An 18,244-nucleotide genomic window follows, 5' to 3' on the forward strand; every position below is an offset into this window, starting at 1 on the left:
AAGAGAAAGATCACTGAGCCTCTACTACATCCCTAGCTCTTTACTAGTTTTATATGTTATTATTCCATCAATGGCACCCCACTCCGGTACTCTTGCCTGGAAAATCCCATGGACGGAGGAGCCTGGTGGGCTGCAGTCCATGGGGTTGATAAGAGTCGGACACGACTGAGCGACTTTACTTTCACTTTTCACTTTCATGCATTGGAGAAGGAAATAGCAACCCACTCCAGTGTTCTTGCCTGGAGAATCCCGAGGACGGTGGAGCCTGGTGGGCTGCCGTCTATGGGGTCTCACAGAGTCGGACACGACTGAAGCGACTTAGCAGCAGCAGCAGCATTCCATTAATAATTAATGAAGGTGAGAAGGTATTGGTACAAGGAACTAAACATATTTCCTCTGTTGTCTTTCGCTAAATCATGCTGCCTCCTTAAAAAACATAAACTATATTGTACCCTGGGGAGATATGCATTTCATCAAGAGGATGAGAAGAGATTCTAAAATGTCAAACTGGGTCACTGTGATCGTCTCCTTTTTGAGGACTGAAAGGAAACAGGACAAGGGCCCTTGTTGGTCCCTACTGTGAGCTGCTGACGGTCCAGAGGCACGTGAGGGTGCCAACTTGTAGACCCAGCTTCCTATAGCTTCAGGGAACAATGGTAGTAACTTTTCAGGCTAGTATGTACTTTTTCCCTCCCTTGCTAATTTTAAAGAAATTATAATTTCTGAAAACAAAGGTAACATCAATTACTCTACTGGCTCCTCTGGCATTTTGCTAAGAATTCATCATCCATTCCTTTATTCATCTATTCCTTGAATACCAGCATGTCCCAGGTATTTCTGCCAATTCTGAGGTTTTCACTGTGAACTAGAGGTCTGGCTATCCCCAGACATGTAATCTCTGCTTATCCCCCAGGCCAACCTAAAAGAAAAATATAGCACCTCTTGTTGTTTCCAAAAAAATATGCGGTAGCAGCAAAAATCAATGGTAAACTATTTTGTAGAAAAGTCAGAGGAAAAGATAAGCATTTCACATGCCATAGGATCCCACTTCCAGCATGCTCTGAAGTCATGTCTAAATTCTCTCTGGCTAAGCATCTTAATCAGACTACTCTGCAATATTACCAGTCCTCATTGATGCCCCAGCCTTGCTAACTGGCTGCCTCAGCCATGAAATCCCTGTATTTGATCTCTGTGTTATCACCCACCCAAAATATTTAGCTATTCTTATGCAGAACAAAGGTGTTTCGCTTAACTTCTCTGGTTTTGAGTATTTCTATCCAAACACTTTTCAAGCAAAGTCATCTCCAAGTATTAGAACTTACCCCCCTTAACAAAGGCAGCTGATCAGAGAAGATAATAACACAGTTCTATTCCCTTACAGGCATTCTGACGCTATGAAGGAAGACAGATATGTATATAGATAATTATTTTGTGAAAAATGCAAAAGCAGAAATAGATTGGAGATACTATGGGAACACAAAGAAGTGAGGTCTTTTTTTTTCTGCCAAAGGGTATTAGGAAATAGAAAAGAACTGTCAGGAATCTTGAAAAATGGGAGATAGGAGTTTTCCAAGTAAGCAAAGTTGAGAAAAGGGCTCTAAGAAGAAAGAACAACATGGACAAAGACAAGGAGAAACAAGAGGTCAGGGAATATCTGAGAACAAATAGCTCACTGAGGTTGTGAGATCAGGAATCTGAACAAATTCAACCCTGCAGGACCAACCGTATTTCAAAATTCACCTATTTTTCTGCTCTCATGCCTAAGTTTCTCCCTTGGTGCAAAGCAGTGCTCTATCTTTCTAAGACTAAAGAAAAAACTGCTTCATATATTTGAGCACAAAAGAATAGGATTAATTTAGTAGTTTCATCTTAATTCTGCTCTGAGTTTTCTCAATTTAACAATAATTTTAATGCTCTTTGGCACCAGATTTTTGACAAAGTTTCTTAAAAAGCCATTATAAAAATAGTGATTTTGCTAAAGAATGTACGTAGTAAAAACCATTATTCCAGTAGATGGAGCAGAGGTGACATCAGAATAGCTGAACATTGCCTGGTGCGGAATTCATAGCAGAAGTCCAGACACTCCGCAGAGCCATGCAGTGGAAAAAGCACATTTGAGAGCAAAGACTGAATGTTACTGAATACTGCTTGGCTAATCACCTAATTTGGACTTAGAAAATCTCACATCCTATTCAAACTGAAGGGGAAAACAACCTTAGGCAAACACCAAAAGGACTCTTTAAAGAAATATTTATATTTTAGAGCAAGAAAGCTGTAATTTTGATTTGTTTAAAAGTCTCTCTGTGGTGCTTCACAATGATTCTACATAACACAAACCAGGCTAAAATTCTTAGTATAGCCTCTGAACGCATGGCTACTTCAATCTCCTGATGATGGTAATGTGTGTGCTTCTTCCCTCCAAGTTTGTGAATCGTGTGATTGCCTGTATGGAATTATTAAGAAATAGGTCAATAAACACAGCAGGCTACAGCCTTAAAACCTCAGCCTACACAATGGACCTATGAACAAATTTACTGCTTAGAAATTGCAACAGCAGAGTAGTGCATATGTAGACTCATACTGGGGACCATATTAGCAAGTGGAATTACAGACATTATAAGATAACTATGGAGAAACAGATATTCTGATTAGAAATTCTAGCTATTATGTATCAGGCAAATATCTTAACCTGATGAGGATTATTAAACCCAAGAGTGAACTATTCACTTTGCAGTTTTATAAAATAAGTATTATAAGAAAATAATTTCTAATAGTCATTAGAAATAGGAAATATATCTTACTTCTCTCAAGACCTACCAGATGCTTTGCTCTCTCTGTTAAATTATCTTCAAGTATGCAGAACTGGATTATTCAAAGGCAGACTGTTATGTAGTTAGGGCAAAAGCCAAGAAGAGGCAGCTCAAACATTTTGAGAGAAGATATCTGGCCTTTCACACTAATGTAACAAAAATGTGCACCAAACTAAGAAAAGCAAAAGTTTTTTGAATCTTAATTTGATCAGATTTCTGAGAAAATGGAGAAGTTCATTACCACATACTGAAAAAGTCTCAATTCAATGGTTAAAGGTAATAATTAATTTAAGTGTTAGCTCTGCCATAGTGTAGTTACATAAATTTGGAAGAGGCATTTACCTTTTCTTAGTGTCAGTTTCCTTGTTGCAAAATATAAAGATAATAAAACCTCTCACAAAGAACGGTAGTGAGGGCTAAGTGATGTAAGTCATGAAAAACTGACTTAGCAGCCATTATTAATGACAGTGTTACATCCCTTGAGTGAAAAAGGGCTTCCCTGATAGCTCAGTTGGTAAAGAATCTGCCTACAATGCAGGACACCATGGTTTGATTCCTGGGTTGCCAAGATCCACTGGAGAAGGGATAGGGTACCACTCTGGTATTCTTGGGCTTCCCTTGTGGCTCAGCTGGTAAATGCAGGAGACCCAGTTTCCATCCCTGGGTTGGGAAGACCCCCTGGTGAAGGGAAAGGCTACCCACTCCAGTATCCTGGCCTAGAGAATATCAGAGTACACAGAAATAAATCTGGAAAGAGCCCTTCTATAATCTGGCTCAGTTTAATCTACAGTAGTATCCCATTCAAATGTTTTGCTCTAGCAAAATATGCCATGCTGCTTTATGCCTCTATATATAACTATATATCTATATATATATTATAACTATATATCAGATCAGATCAGTTCAGTCGCTCAGTCGTGTCTGACTCTTTGCGACCCCATGAATCGCAGCACGCCAGGCCTCCCTGTCCATCACCAACTCCCGGAGTTCACTCAGACTCACGTCCATCGAGTCAGTGATGCCATCCAGCCATCTCATCCTCTGCCATCCCCTTCTCCTCCTGCCCCCAATCCCTCCCAGCATCAGAGTCTTTTCCAATGAGTCAACTCTTCTCATGAGGTGGCCAAAGTGGACCAACCCCACACCGTGGCTGCGCGGGCACAGGAGGGCCTAGAGGAGCTATCCCACGTTGAAGGTCAGGAAGGTCAGCGGTGAGGAGATAAATATATATATATATATATAGTATGGACTATGTAACTCCTACTCCTCCTACAAAATATAGTTCTTAAAAGTTAAACATGTTACTTAAGGGATAATTATTAAGTATATTATTCATAAAAATCTCTAATAATATATTGAAAATCTACTTCAAGTGTTCATAAAAGAAATGTCAAATTATACTGAAGCAAAGGGAACAAATTAAGAAAAGAAAAAGCAGAAAATAAGAAAGCAAAAATAATAGCAAAATTAATAAATAAATTTAAAAAGCAGTTATTTGAAAAGAAGAAAATCACTAGTGAGCCTAATTTTTTTTAAAAAAAGGAATAAAGTAGAAACATACAAAATAAATGATAAAAGATAAATAACCACAGTCAGAATATATTTAAAAGAATCTATCTAATAGGCTATGTTGTTAAACACTTTATGAGTAAACTTGAAAATTTAGATAAAATTGATAATTTTCTGAGACAACATAATTTGCCAAAATTGACTTCAGAAGAGACAGAAAAATCTAAATACAGATTTGTATAGAAGAAATAGAGAAATATGTCAATAGAGAAATCCAAAAGCAGCAGTCTCAGATGGTTTTATGTGGAATTTTTTTTATTTTTAAGAGCAAACAATTTCAATGCTTCTAAAATCACTCCAGAATGTAGGGTAGTGAAGAGAACATCCTGGTCCAACAAAGATTGCATATATCCACAAATAAGAACCCAGTCAATGTCACTTATGAATTTAAAAGCAAAAACCCTAAATCCAACGTTATTAGCAAATAAAATCTAGGTGTACACAAAAATAACATTACACCATGACCAAGTAAGGTCTATTCCAAGAATTTAAGAATTTTCAATATTGGAAATCTACAATAATTTTTTTGGCAAATTAATAGATTTCAGAAAAATACTTTACTCCCTTTAAAGCCATTTGTCAAAATTCAATAACCATTTTGAATTAAGTAGTCAGTAAAATAGAACTGATGAGAATTTACTTTATATAATATATCTCAGTTCAGTTCAGTCCTTCAGTCATGTCCGACTCTTTGCGACCCCATGAATCGCAGCACGCCAGGCCTCCCTGTCCATCACCAACTCCTGGAGTTCACCCAAACTCCTGTGCATCGAGTCAGTGATGCCATCCAGCCATCTCATCCTCTGTCATCTCCTTCTCCTCCTGCCCCCAATCCCTCCCAGTATCAGGGTCTTTCCCAATGAGTCAACTCTTCACATGAGGTGGCTAAAGTACTGGAGTTTCAGCCTCAGCATCAGTCCTTCCAATGAACATCCAGGACTGGTTTCCTTTAGGATGGACTGGTTGGATCCCCTTGCAGTCCAAGGGACTCACAAGAGTCTTCTCCAGCACCACAGTTCAAAAGCATCAATTCTTTGGTGCTCAGCCTTCTTCACAGTCCAACTCTCACATCCATACATGACCACTGGAAAAACCATAGCCTTGACTAGATGGACCTTTGTCGGCAAAGTAATGTCTTTGCTTTTTAATATGCTATCTAGGTTGGTCATAACTTTCCTTCCAAGGAGTAAGTGTCTTTTAATTTCATGGCTGCAGTCACCATCTGCAGTGATTTTGGAGCCCAAAAAAATAAAGTCTGACACTGTTTCCACTGCTTCCCCATCTATTTGCCATGAAGTGATGGGACCAGATACCATGATCTTAGTTTTCTGAATGTTGAGCTTTAAGCCAACTTTTTTACTCTCCTCCTTCACTTTCATCAAGAGGCTTTTTAGTTCTTCACTTTCTGCCATAAGGGTGGTGTCATCTGTACATCTGAGGTTATTGATATCTTACTTAGCCCAAATATACTATCATGTTTAGTAAGATAGCACCAGAGCATTATTAACAAAATCAAAAGCAAGAAAACCTCCCAGTTATCAATATTACTTAACACTGTACTGGAAACATAAGTCAAAAAAGTTAAAATTTTTAAAAATCATAAATAAATTTTTGGAAAGGAAGAGGTAAAATTATTACTAACTACAGACAACATAAAAATATGATTGTGTGCATAGACTACCTAAGGGAGTCAACTGACTTCCAACATATCCGGTTGGCTGAGATCAAACATACTTGGGGGCAAAAAAGTTTTGAGAGAGTTGTATCTGCAAAGTGACTATGACTAGATGAGACAGGTAAAAGAGAACTAAGCTGCTAACTTTCTGTTGGAAGGAAGCGGGCTAAGAAAGCTGCTTGCTCAGCCACCAATAAGTGAATACTTTCCAATACCTTCTTTACGTAACAGAGGAGGATAATAAAAATGAAAGATCCTTCCAGAAGGTAAAGCTAAAAATTCAAAATCCATACAGGACAAACACTGGGGAGTTCTACCCAAAGAGTGGAACTATGACTTAATTCAACTTATTTCAATCTACTATTTTTCCCCCCTAACTTCAAGGTAATAGGCTGGCAAATATTTACCCAGATGCATTGTAGAATTGCTAAGGACCTCTGACTGCAATATGGTGACCATTCATCTCTTTTTCAAATGATAATGATTTGTGGCAAGGAAGACAGATTTAAAAAATGCTATCATCTTCACATGTATATTCATAAAGATGCATATAGAATTGATCATAGTAATAACTGCTTTAGCCTGAGTGGACACTGGAAAGACTGGGGACCAGGTAGCAGGGAGACAAACTTTTCTCTGTACATCTTTTAATATTTATACTTTTTGGAGTTATAGGAAGGTATTCCATATTTATAAAATGAAATGAAAAATTAATTTAAAACATGTCTTAGGATTTAGTGAATTACTGAAAGGGGATTAAGCAATGTAATGTGATGATTATTATGCTCTGGGTTTGATCAATTTAGTGGAATACACCAAGAAAGAAAATATACTATAATCCTATCTATGGGAAAGTGAAAGTATCCAACTCTTTGTGACCCCATGGACTGTATAGTCCATGGAATTCTCTAGGCCAGAATATGGGAGTGGGTAGCCTTTCCCTTCTCCAGGGTATCTTCCCAACCCAGGGATTGAACCCAGGTTTCCAGCATTGCAGGCAGATTCTTTGCCAGCTGAGCCACAAAGGAAGCCCAAGAATCCTGGGGTGGTAGCCAATCCCTTCTACAGTGGATCTTCCAGACCCAGGAATTGAACTGGGATGTCCTGCATTGCAGGCAGATTACCAACTGAGCTATGGCAAAGAAGGCTAATTTTCAGACATGTTGAATACTAATTATATCTAAAGCTATTCACTGGTCTTAGAGTGAGCAATGATTCAGGTTTGTCTGACTTCATTTCTATGTTAATCACTTGGTTGTGTCAAACTCTTTGTAACCCCATGAACTATAGCCCACCGGGCTCTCTATCTATGGAATTCTCCAGGCAAGAATACTGGAGTGGATTACCATTCCCTTCTCCAGAGGATCTTCCTGATTAATAAAGCAGAAGCAGATGTTTTTCTGGAACTCTTGCTTTTTCGATGATCCAGCGGAGGTTGGCAATTTGATCTCTGATTCCTCTGCCTTTTCTAAATCCAGCTTGAACATCTGAAAGTTCACAGTTCACATACTGTTGAAGCCTGGCTTGAAGAATTCTGAACATTACTTTGCTAGCGTGTGAGATGAATGGAATTGTGTGGTAGTTTGAGCATTCTTTGGCATTGCCTTTCTTTGGGATTGGAATGAAAACTGACCTTTTCTAGTCATAATCCATATGGCACCTCTCAAAACTTGAGCCTTAAAGTAATCTCTTTTTAGCTGCAAATGGATATGGTATAGATGATTCACTTTCAGTAGTTACTGCCAACTCTGATTTTAGTTCATAATAATGAAGTATCCATCACTGTAAGACTCTGAGTGATGTTACTTATGTTTGAAACCTAAGTGTATTATAATTGTGAGCATTAACAGTTATCTTTCACTTTTGCCTGTGGACTGACTATGTACTCTGTTTGAAGGTAAGAGTAATTTAATTTTAGCATTGTGAATATTGTGTCCACAAAACTCTTGTGGCCAAAAGTTCAGATAATGAAATGTGTGGATTATAATAATACCAATGTTGGGATAATCCAGACAACTGTATTATGTTAATAATAGCTAGAAAGACACATACAATTTGATTAGAAAGTAAAGTAACCAAGATAGAGCATTCTAGACCAAAGCCAGAAAGGATTTGGCATTGGACATGGTGGAAAAGGGGATATGAAAGCACTTAGAGCCTAAATTTTGCAAATCCTAGGTTAAGCAAGCAAGTACTTCTAAAGCAATTTTTTTTTTTTAATCTCCACCCAAAACACCAATGCTCAGTCAAAAATAGACACTGTAGTCTGTGAGCACACCACAAGAGTAAACACACCCACTGCCATCCAGCTGATTATTCTATCAAGATAAATAAAGATACATTTCCTGAATCAGAGGTTGCAACCATGTAGGCAAACAAAAGGAGAAAATTTTGATAATAGATGTGCTGGCCTAGTGCAGCACCGGAGAAGGCAATGGCACCCCACTCCAGTACTCTTGCCTGGAAAATCCCATGGATGGCAGAACCTGGTTGGCTTCAGTCCATGGGGTCGCTAAGAGTCGGACACGACTGAGCAACTTCCCTTTCACTTTTCACTTTCACGCATTGGAGAAGGAAATGGCAACCCACTCCAGTACTCTTGCCTGGAGAATCCCAGGGACGGGGGAGCCTGGTGGGCTGCCATCTATGGGGTCGCACAGAGTCGGACACGACTGAAGTGACTTAGCAGCAGTGCAGCACAGACCTGACTGTCAGACCTCATTAACAACAATCATGCTTTTTACAGTATATCAAGTGATGAACTGAATCATATCAACAATGAAAAAAAAATTTCCTCTTGTTCTTAGATGCTTTGATTTGGAAAATGGAATTTAAAATCACCTTCTCGATTTTTATAAGGATACTGTAAAACCACAGAGAAGATAAAAATGTTATCTTGTCCAGATAAGACCTAGACTTTGCCCATTGTATTTTAGTTTTCTATTGCTGCCATAACAAATTATCACAAACTTACTGACATAACACAAATTTATTTTCTTACCATTCTGGAGATCAGGATTCTGAAATCACACTCACTGAATTAAAATAAAGGCATCAGGGCTAAAAATCAGGCTATTACCGTGGTTTACTTTACCTTTCTAAATGCTGTAGGGAAGAATCTGTTTTCTTGATTTTCAGGTTTCCAGAGGCCACCTTCATTCTTTTTCTTGGAGTCCCTCATATCTTCAAAGCAACCAAGGTCTGGTTTAATCTATATATCACATCACTCTGACACTAACTCTTCTACCTCCCTCTTTCACATTTAAAGGTCCTTTGATTACTACATTGGGTCCACTTGACCATTTAAGGATATTCTTCCTATCTTAAAGAGGGGTTAATTAACAACCTTAATTCTATATTCTACTTTAATCTCATTTTGTCTTGTAACATAAAATATTTACAAATTCCAGGCATTAGGAAGTGACCATCTTAGGAGGCTATTATTCTATTAAAAGCAAAGTATTCTTTGCTTTTAAAGGAAAGATAAAGAGTAAAAATCTCTTACTGTATCATGAGACAGAAAGAAACATGCAATTGTTGTTTTGTGTTAAATGAGGTAATATGTGCTACTTAATAGCTTTGCTTTTAAATTCTTCATTTATAAACTCAAATTTATTTATCTTAAAGATTAACAATAATATAGCTTATAAAATTTAAAACAGTAAAAGTTCAAAAAATAAACTGCTCTATCAGAGGTAAGAATGAAACATAAAAATATTGCTTTTATTATTATATTTTTATTAGTGCAGTTAATTACTGCTAATTGTCATTTTTTACTATTCTACTGAAATTTTGTTTACTAACAATTATGTAACAGAAAGGTAAATAATAAGTAATACTATATAATTTCATAAATGCCTATTTTTCATATGCTAATGTTAAAGTAATAATAGACATGGATATAATTATGTTACATTATATTATGCTATTTTATGTTGGGTTTTTTGGACTGGAATGGTATGACAAGATGGCTCTCTAAACAGTTAATCATTTTAATATTTGGATCTAAGCCAAAGAGATTGATCTGAGCTGGAAGTATTTGGGAGTTAAAAAATATCAATCCCACCTTTATGTTGCTTTCTACATGCTCACACTACAATATCACACTACCTTGTAATTATTTGCACACCCATTAAACAGTGAACACTGTGAGGGGAAGTAGGACAGCTTAATTAACTTTGTTCTTCTTGTAGCCAATATAGTGTCTGGCATATAACAGATTCACATAATACTTGTATGAAATTGTCTCTTTGAAAAGTTTTAAAGAGTATTTTTAAAAATACTAACTTGTTATCTGTGGTGGAATATTTTATATAAGAAAGAGTAAAAGAAATAAGAGAATGAGTTTTGCAGCAGTATTAACTTTTTATTTAAAAGATGAACACTCAGCTTGAAAAAAATATCAATTTTAGAAACAGTTCTCTTGGAAACACAAATATAAAAAGATGTTTCAAGGACAAGAAAGGACTTCATACAAAGTATGAAATCCATACCATGTAAGTTAATAAGAGACCATTATGTCAAATTTGCAAGGAAATGTTACAGATGCATTTCAGTTATATAAGGAAATAAAGCCACTGTGTGTTAAGATAATTTTCAGTATCAAGTTTAAAGTTTCAGTATAAAGTTCAGTATCAAGTACTAAATGAATTGCTGCCAAACTGATTAATATGGTTTGGTTAAAAGTTGATATCTTTGAAATTTATACGAAAAAGTTTATGTAAAAAAGCTTTACAAAAAACTTCTGAAATCAGACACGAGATAAATAAGAATTGATTTATCTGTATAAAGCTGAAGTTAATGAGTTAGGGAATCTTCCCCTTTAAAATATTACTTAGCTCTTAATGACTGACTTTTGATTCCCAATATGATTACTGTTCTTCTGTTTCATTAAAATAGAAAAGACATTATTTCAAAATTGTCTTCTGAGATAAATACAACACTCATAAAGAAAATATTTTAAAAGTTAATGTAATTTTGATCTTCAAGGACAGATTCTAATAATATAAAAGTTACCATTTCTACCATAAATGGTACAATGAAATTTAAATATTTATTATAGTTAGATTATTTTGTGCATTTTACATATTTCAAAAGCATGGTATAGCTCAAAACAAAAGACTATTTCAATGATAGTATTAAAATGTAATTTAAAAGAAATAGACTATAAGTCTTCTCCTAACAAAGCTAATCTCATTCTGAGTAGATTAAAGAATCTAGATGAAATTACATTGCAGGTATGGGAGTACTTATGCACAGACTATAAAAAGTTCCTCAAGACTTTTGCCATTACTGCTCTTCCCTATCTATCCTTTGCATGGAACCTAGAATATCAGCAAGAGTCTATTTCAATCCATCGAGTTAGAAATTCACAGCCTCTGAGTGTTAGAAGATTATTTGTGACGCTATGTTTTATTTTTCCATTGAAATGCTACTGTTAGATGATTTAACTGCCCTATTTTATTTTTTATTAGTCTATACCCTAAGGAAAGGCTGCCTCTTAAGGAAAATAAAATAGAGAATCAATTCTGCAGCAAATCACATTTATTAACAGGTTAGTGAGAACCTCAAGAAAAATAAAAATTGTGATAATTGCATCTGCTTCAGTTTAAAGAGACTCAGGAAGGGGTGGTAAACGTCAGGCAGCATAAAACGCCTTTAACAGACTCCAGAATCCAGCAAGTCACTAATACGTGATTTCTAATTACTTTGTAGTTTGTCACTGTTCAACCCAATCAAATCTAATTGACCAGAAAATTTTGGTTAGATTGTACTCAACTATGGCTAAATTTTTATTGTTATTATTCTAGTTTCTTTGTGAACATCTCAACTTTACTGCATCATTAAACCTTAAATTAGATTTTGATAAGAATATTTCATAAAATTTTTCAAACAACCGCAATATTCACACAGCATGACAGTATTCTTAAATCCACTGTCATGTTTTTTAAAAAAACATTTAAATTCTACCCATTCTTTCTGGGTTATTAAAAACAATGGCACTTTGATCTTAATTAAACACTTCATTTGAAAGCCAGGACTAACAAATGTCAACTGCTAAAGGTGAACCATGTTAAATGTATGTCAGAGCATTTTTCATATCATGTAGGGAATTCAAGTCTGAGGGGTCTTAGTTTCAGAATCACTGATGAGGGATATATATACAAGAAAGGTGGCAATTAACTACTTCAATTTAGAAGCTTGCATTACTTTATCTTCATGTTGAGAATCATAATCTAAGCAATAGTTTAGACATATCTGCTGTCAATTCTCTAAAATCTAGAAAAATAATATAGAAATGATTGTTTGTTGTCTAAATGTCTACTTTGTCCTTATACTCTGTGTGTTCAGTTCAGTTCAGTCGCTCAGTCGTGTCCGACTCTTTGAGACCCCATGAACCACAGCATGCCAGGCCTCCCTGTCCATCACCATCTCCCAGAGTTCACCCAAACCCATGTTCATCGAGTCAGTGATGCCATCCAACCAACTCATCCTCTGTCGTCCCCTTCTCTTCTTGCCCTCAATCTTTCCCAGCATCAGGGTCTTTTCAAATGAGTCAGCTCTTCGCATCAGGTGGCCAAAGTATTGGAGTTTCAGCTTCAACATCAGTCCTGCCAATGAACACCCAGGACTGATCTCCTTTAGGATAGACTGGTTGGATCTCCTTGCAGTCCAAGGGACTCTCAAGAGTCTTCTCCAACACCACAGTTCAAAAGCATCAATTCTTCGGCGCTCAGCTTTATTTATAGTCTAACTCTCACATCCATACATGACCACTGGAAAAACCATAACCTTGACTAGACAGACTTTGTTGGCAAAGTAATGTCTCTGCTTTTTAATATGTTGTCTAGGTTGGTCATAACTCTGTGTTACTAAAGCACTGAAAATAAACACACATGAATTTATTCCTGAAAGAGTATGGAAAAAAAAAAATGCTTGCTCACACTGGTAATTTTTTTTTTACAAACTGCCTCTATAAGACAAGACAATAAAATAACATTATTAGAAACCTCCATGTAGGTTGTTTTATATTTTATCTGCTGACATTTTCACTTGTTTGTTTATTTTATTTTCCACAATATGTGCAACCTTCAGAGGACATCAAGTATGTTTGAAAAAAAGAGCTAATGCTTTTTGTTAATGTCAGATGTAATGGGCCAGTCAAAGAACAGATCTAACCAGTTCTGATCAGTTTGGGCACTAATATGCAAGTCTTTCAGTTATCAAAGAAATGGACAGAAAATACATTACATGACAAGATGGCTGGACTACAGCAACTAATACGAAAGTGGAACTGAGTAGGACTCTATGAGTTCTTCTAGGGATAGACCCCTCCCTGTGTCTCTGCTACAGTCTCTCTGAAGTACCCAGATAACAGCATCTTATATATATTTCCTAAACTTTTTCAGATAGCTAATGCCAAATGAAAGAAATTAACTACTTGATGTTCAAGAGTATGTAGCCCACAGACATTTTGGCATCTAAGGACTGATCACCATCAACTAATCAGAGAACTGTGCAAGAACTGATTACTCATACTCTGTAACACTCTCCCCCTACCCTCCACCATCCCGACTGGACTTTTAAAAATGTTTTGCTGAAACCCTTCTGCAGTTCGGAGTCTTTGAGCACAAGCCACCGGTTCTTGCATGGCCCTGCAACAAACCTCTCCCTGCTCCAAACTCTGACGTTTCCACTTGTTTGGACTCACTGCGCATCAGGTACACAAACCAGGCAACCCTAAGGGAAATCAACCCTGCACATTCATCAGAAGGACTGATGCTAAAGCTGAAGCTCCAATGCTTTGGCCATCCGATGCAAAGAGCCAACTCATTAGAAAAGACCCTGATGCTGGGAAAGATTGAAGGCAGGAGGAGAAGGGGACACCAGAGGATGAAATGGTTGGATGGCATCACTCACTCAGTGGACATCAGTTTGAGTACATTCCGGGAGATGGAGAAGGACATGAAAGCCTAGCACCCTGCAGTTCATGGGGTCACAGAGTCAGACACGACTTAACTGAAGAATAACAACAATCAAAGGGCATCAAAAGCCTTTTAAAATATTATTTCAAAATTACATATCTTAACATAGGAGCAATTTCTACTAACAAGTGAAAAAATTATCTCAAAGATCTCATGTCTCATGCAATATAACCATTCTCAAAATGATCATACCTGAAGTAACTTGCATACTTCTACAAATGCACATGATTATTAAATTAAAACTATGAAAATAACTAAGAAAGAAGAAGTTGTTGAGAGCGCCCAACTAAATGCATTAAAACCCCAGTTCTTTCTAATTTTCCCTTTGACACTGGGATAACACACATAGCTCCCCACAGTCATGAGTTCAATTTTCTTGTAGACATATATTCTGATTTGAATTGTGCCACAGAGATTAGATAAGACTCCCAGAATATATTGACTTGGCCCACTTCCCTTCTTCTACTAGGCTTGTAGTGTAATTACCATTAGCGTCTGATAAAATATACTTATCTCAACTGAAATATGGGTTTAAATGGGATCAGAGAAATATATAACATGGTTGTAAAAATGAAAAAATTGCAAAGCAAAACTGATGAAACAAGAATTTTACATTAGAAAATATACTTATTTAAACTACAATGATTATTTTTCCATATAAAATATGTTTTAAAATATTAGTTAAAACATGAATCAAAAGACACTAAGACTTTAAAATACTTCTTAAAAAATCATCCAACTAGTCCCAAACAGGTGGTATTTCTCTCCTTTAGTTGTTCACATGATTTTTTCAGTGAAAATACTCGTAAAGAGAGAAGCTACTAAACTGGTAATTTACAAAATATGTCTTATGCTTGTATTATAGTCCTGGAGTCAAAGTTCTCATTCCAGGACAGTAAAGAAGAAAAAAAAAGACCCTCACAATAAAACATTAAACTGATGAATTATTATGGTCAAAAATCACCTTTCCCATCAATACTAATGTATAATTCAAAGGGAAATTCAAACCAAAACTATTCAATCTTATTTCACCTATTTATTTTTAATTACTTAAATAGGAATAGATACAGAGCTCAATAAAGGCTAGGCAATATTGTGTTTTGCATAGAAACAAAATTTTACAAACATAGATTGAGTTGGAAATGACCTTGGAATTTATTCAATCCAGTAGTCAAGTTCAATCCACTTTCTGCTTCACCCTTCCTCAGCCCAGATGATTTACTTGTTTGTCCAGCTTTAAAATACTTGAACCTCAACAGCTTTAGAAGAGACACAGCCTCTCTCTCCCTATAGACTCATCCTTCCCTATTGTCTCACACACAGCCACTCCATACAATTCATATTAATATATTACATGTCTCATCTTCAAGGCTCAAGAATTTGCCACCTTTCCTTGTTTAATCTAACTCCTTCATTTCAGAACCTAGAGAACAGTCAGAAGGTTGAAATGGTTCATGCCAATTCCTTCCCTATTTTGAAGGTCATGCTGGATCACCTCAGATTTCCTAGCTGTTGGTTCCGTGCTGTTTTCTGAACCTTTGCAACATCCATATCATTTAAAGTTTTCTACATAGTAAGCCTGAACCAGCAGTGGAACATTGATTGCAGCTATTGTTTTACAGAAAAAAAGTATTTCAGTCATACACTAGCATCATCTGCTCAAAATAGGAGTTCTCCAGGAAGAACTATAAACATTCTTTAAAATGTATCTTTATACTCTAATGCCTAAATGGAAGTCCACAGTCTACATGTGGCCATATATAAACTGATGTCCCACAAGTTCATCAGACCTATACAAACTTGGAATAAACAAGAAAAGCAAAAAACATGCCATATCATGACACAAACTGCACTGTTGTCATGATTTTAAAATAAAATAATGAATCAACCTAAGTTAAAAAAGAGAATAATTTGATTACTTACAATAAAATTACAATTGAATAAAAATCAATTGATACCTCAAAGGCAAGAAAATTGTACCAATTTTGATTGCCACACAGAAATTAAAGTATTTAGATAGTGCTTCCCCCAAAATGGGCTCAATTCCATGAAATAAAAGATGAAGAGAAACTGGAATACGTAAGATTTTGTCACAGAATAATGCTCACATTCTTCTCTCTTTTTCAAAATTAGCAGCTATTGGCACATTATAGACATATGCCAAGTCATCTTATTAAAAGTTGATTCAAGAGTAAAAGTCATATTCTAATTAAAACAATTAGATCTTACTTCAGTCGAATGATCCTAGTGCAACCAGAGGGTCTTTGTAGGTCACAGGACTCTGACAAGCTGAACAGAGGACTCTTCATCCAGGTGCTTAACAGTCAAAACTCATTTCCTGTTCATAAATTAGAAAAACAAAGATGATCAATTTAAATTGGGAGTTGTATTAGATAATCTATCAGTTGGCTTTTGAATTTTATTCTTTAGTTAATGCTTTTCAGAACTATATTATCAGTTCTTTTTAGGGTAAGTAGCCTGAAATTCTTCATACTTTTTAGATGTCAATAATGCATAAATAGACAGTAATTTTTAATCATAGTATTTTATTTCAAGAACAAATATATACACAAACATACAAATATTTTCCTATCTTTCTCCCATTTTCAAGTGTTTATATATATACCTTAATTTAGCTAGCCTAAGTGGGACACTTACCTTGCGCCATGCACTACCAAACACAATAAAAGATAAAGCAGAAGACACATAACTGGACGTGATGACTCATGTCTGTTGAAAGAAGGGATTAACCAAAGGAAGAAATACACAGTAGAAAGAGCACATTTAGGACTGAACACCTGCTTCTTCTGTTGAACACCTCTGTGACATGGTAATTGATGTTATTGTTTAAATATTAATTTAAATTTGGGATAAAAACAGTTGAAGAATGATTGTGAGAATTGGAGACATTGTATATAGTAACATGCTAAGCACATTTCCTCACATGGTGCTTAATAATTAATTGATATTTTGTAGTATTTTAGGATATTGGCACTCTGTCCCTATTATTTTGTATCTTCAAATGCTATTCTGCATTTTATAATTATAGACTTTGATATTAAGTAATAATTCCGTAATTATAGAACCACTTTTTTTTTTACTTTCCCTCTTCAATTTTATATTTTCATCTTAGCTTTGAGATATCTGAAAGCTACTCTATGTTTTCATCACCCTTTTAAAATTATTCCCCCAAAATAAGCTATCATTTTCTTCAACCAAGATCAACTTGCAGCATTGCATAAACTTCTGACTAGGGAAAAAAGATCTTGCCCTATCATTGGGTTAGTTCATTTTCTTTTTGCTCTCCTAATTATTTCTCCCTCATTTGAAAATTTCACATCTGCCTTAAGCTTTTTGTAATAGGAAATAATGGGTCATAAAGTACCTAACTCCCAAAATATAGAATAAAATAATATTTCTGCATTTTTATCTTAAATTTCTTCTGCTTTCAGTGAAAAATTACTTAAGGTAGATCTCATAGATTCATCCAATTTGGAAGCCTCTTCCAACTTTCTTTTCTCATAAATTTCAAAGCTTCTTGATAAGAAAAACAAAACTTTTTTTAATACAAAAATGATAAGATTTCTAAATTCACCTATTATCAAATAAAGTTCTTGGCTCAATTTTAGTGATATACATCATCTATATAGACATATACACACACTCATGCATATAGGTCAGGACATTTTAGAATATCTCATTTGTGGTGAATAAAAGGGTTGTCCAATGGGGAGGACTGAAGGCCCCTGCTGAATTCTCAACTTTTATTTAAAAGGACCTCAAGATTCCATTTATGGGCATGATTGTGCAAGAAATAATCATTGTCTTAGTACCAACGTAAGCTTCTACTATCCCTCAAACATTGAAAATGAAGGAGTCATAATAAAAATGGTATAGGCATGCTTACAAAAAGACTTAAGTCAAGCTACAAATCACAGGAATTCCAAGTCTCATAGGACTTTTCCTTCTAACCCTCTCAGAATCTAACTAGATAAGATGGCAAACTACCACAGCATCCCCGCATTTGATTAAAAATTAAACTGTATAGGATGGGCTAGATAGCTGAAAAGTCATGTCATTTTGTCTAAAATAATGCCTTCAATCAATCCCCCTTGCTTTTCCTAACCCCAAATTCAATATTATGTTTACTAAATGAAATGAACTCTCATTTCATCTATTGAAATGCATTATTCAAGATGTGATTT

General features: G+C 35.7%; 1 protein-coding gene across 7 annotated transcripts in view; it reads right to left on the reverse strand.

The window, feature by feature from the left end:
• NAALADL2 (N-acetylated alpha-linked acidic dipeptidase like 2) overlaps positions 1-18,244 on the reverse strand; it is a 1,576,761-nt gene that overhangs the window by 1,233,720 nt on the left and 324,797 nt on the right. For 5 of the 7 annotated variants that reach the window (XM_061415500.1, XM_061415503.1, XM_061415502.1 and 2 more), the window contains one exon: positions 16,269-16,377. The exons of the other annotated variants lie outside the window; for them this stretch is intronic. The gene's annotated coding sequence lies outside the window, so the exon portion shown is untranslated. The remainder of the gene's footprint in view (positions 1-16,268; positions 16,378-18,244) is intronic. 7 annotated transcript variants of the gene reach the window in all.

The sequence above is a fragment of the Bos javanicus genome, chromosome 1, assembly GCF_032452875.1.
Source record: "Bos javanicus breed banteng chromosome 1, ARS-OSU_banteng_1.0, whole genome shotgun sequence".
NCBI lineage: Eukaryota > Metazoa > Chordata > Mammalia > Artiodactyla > Bovidae > Bos > Bos javanicus.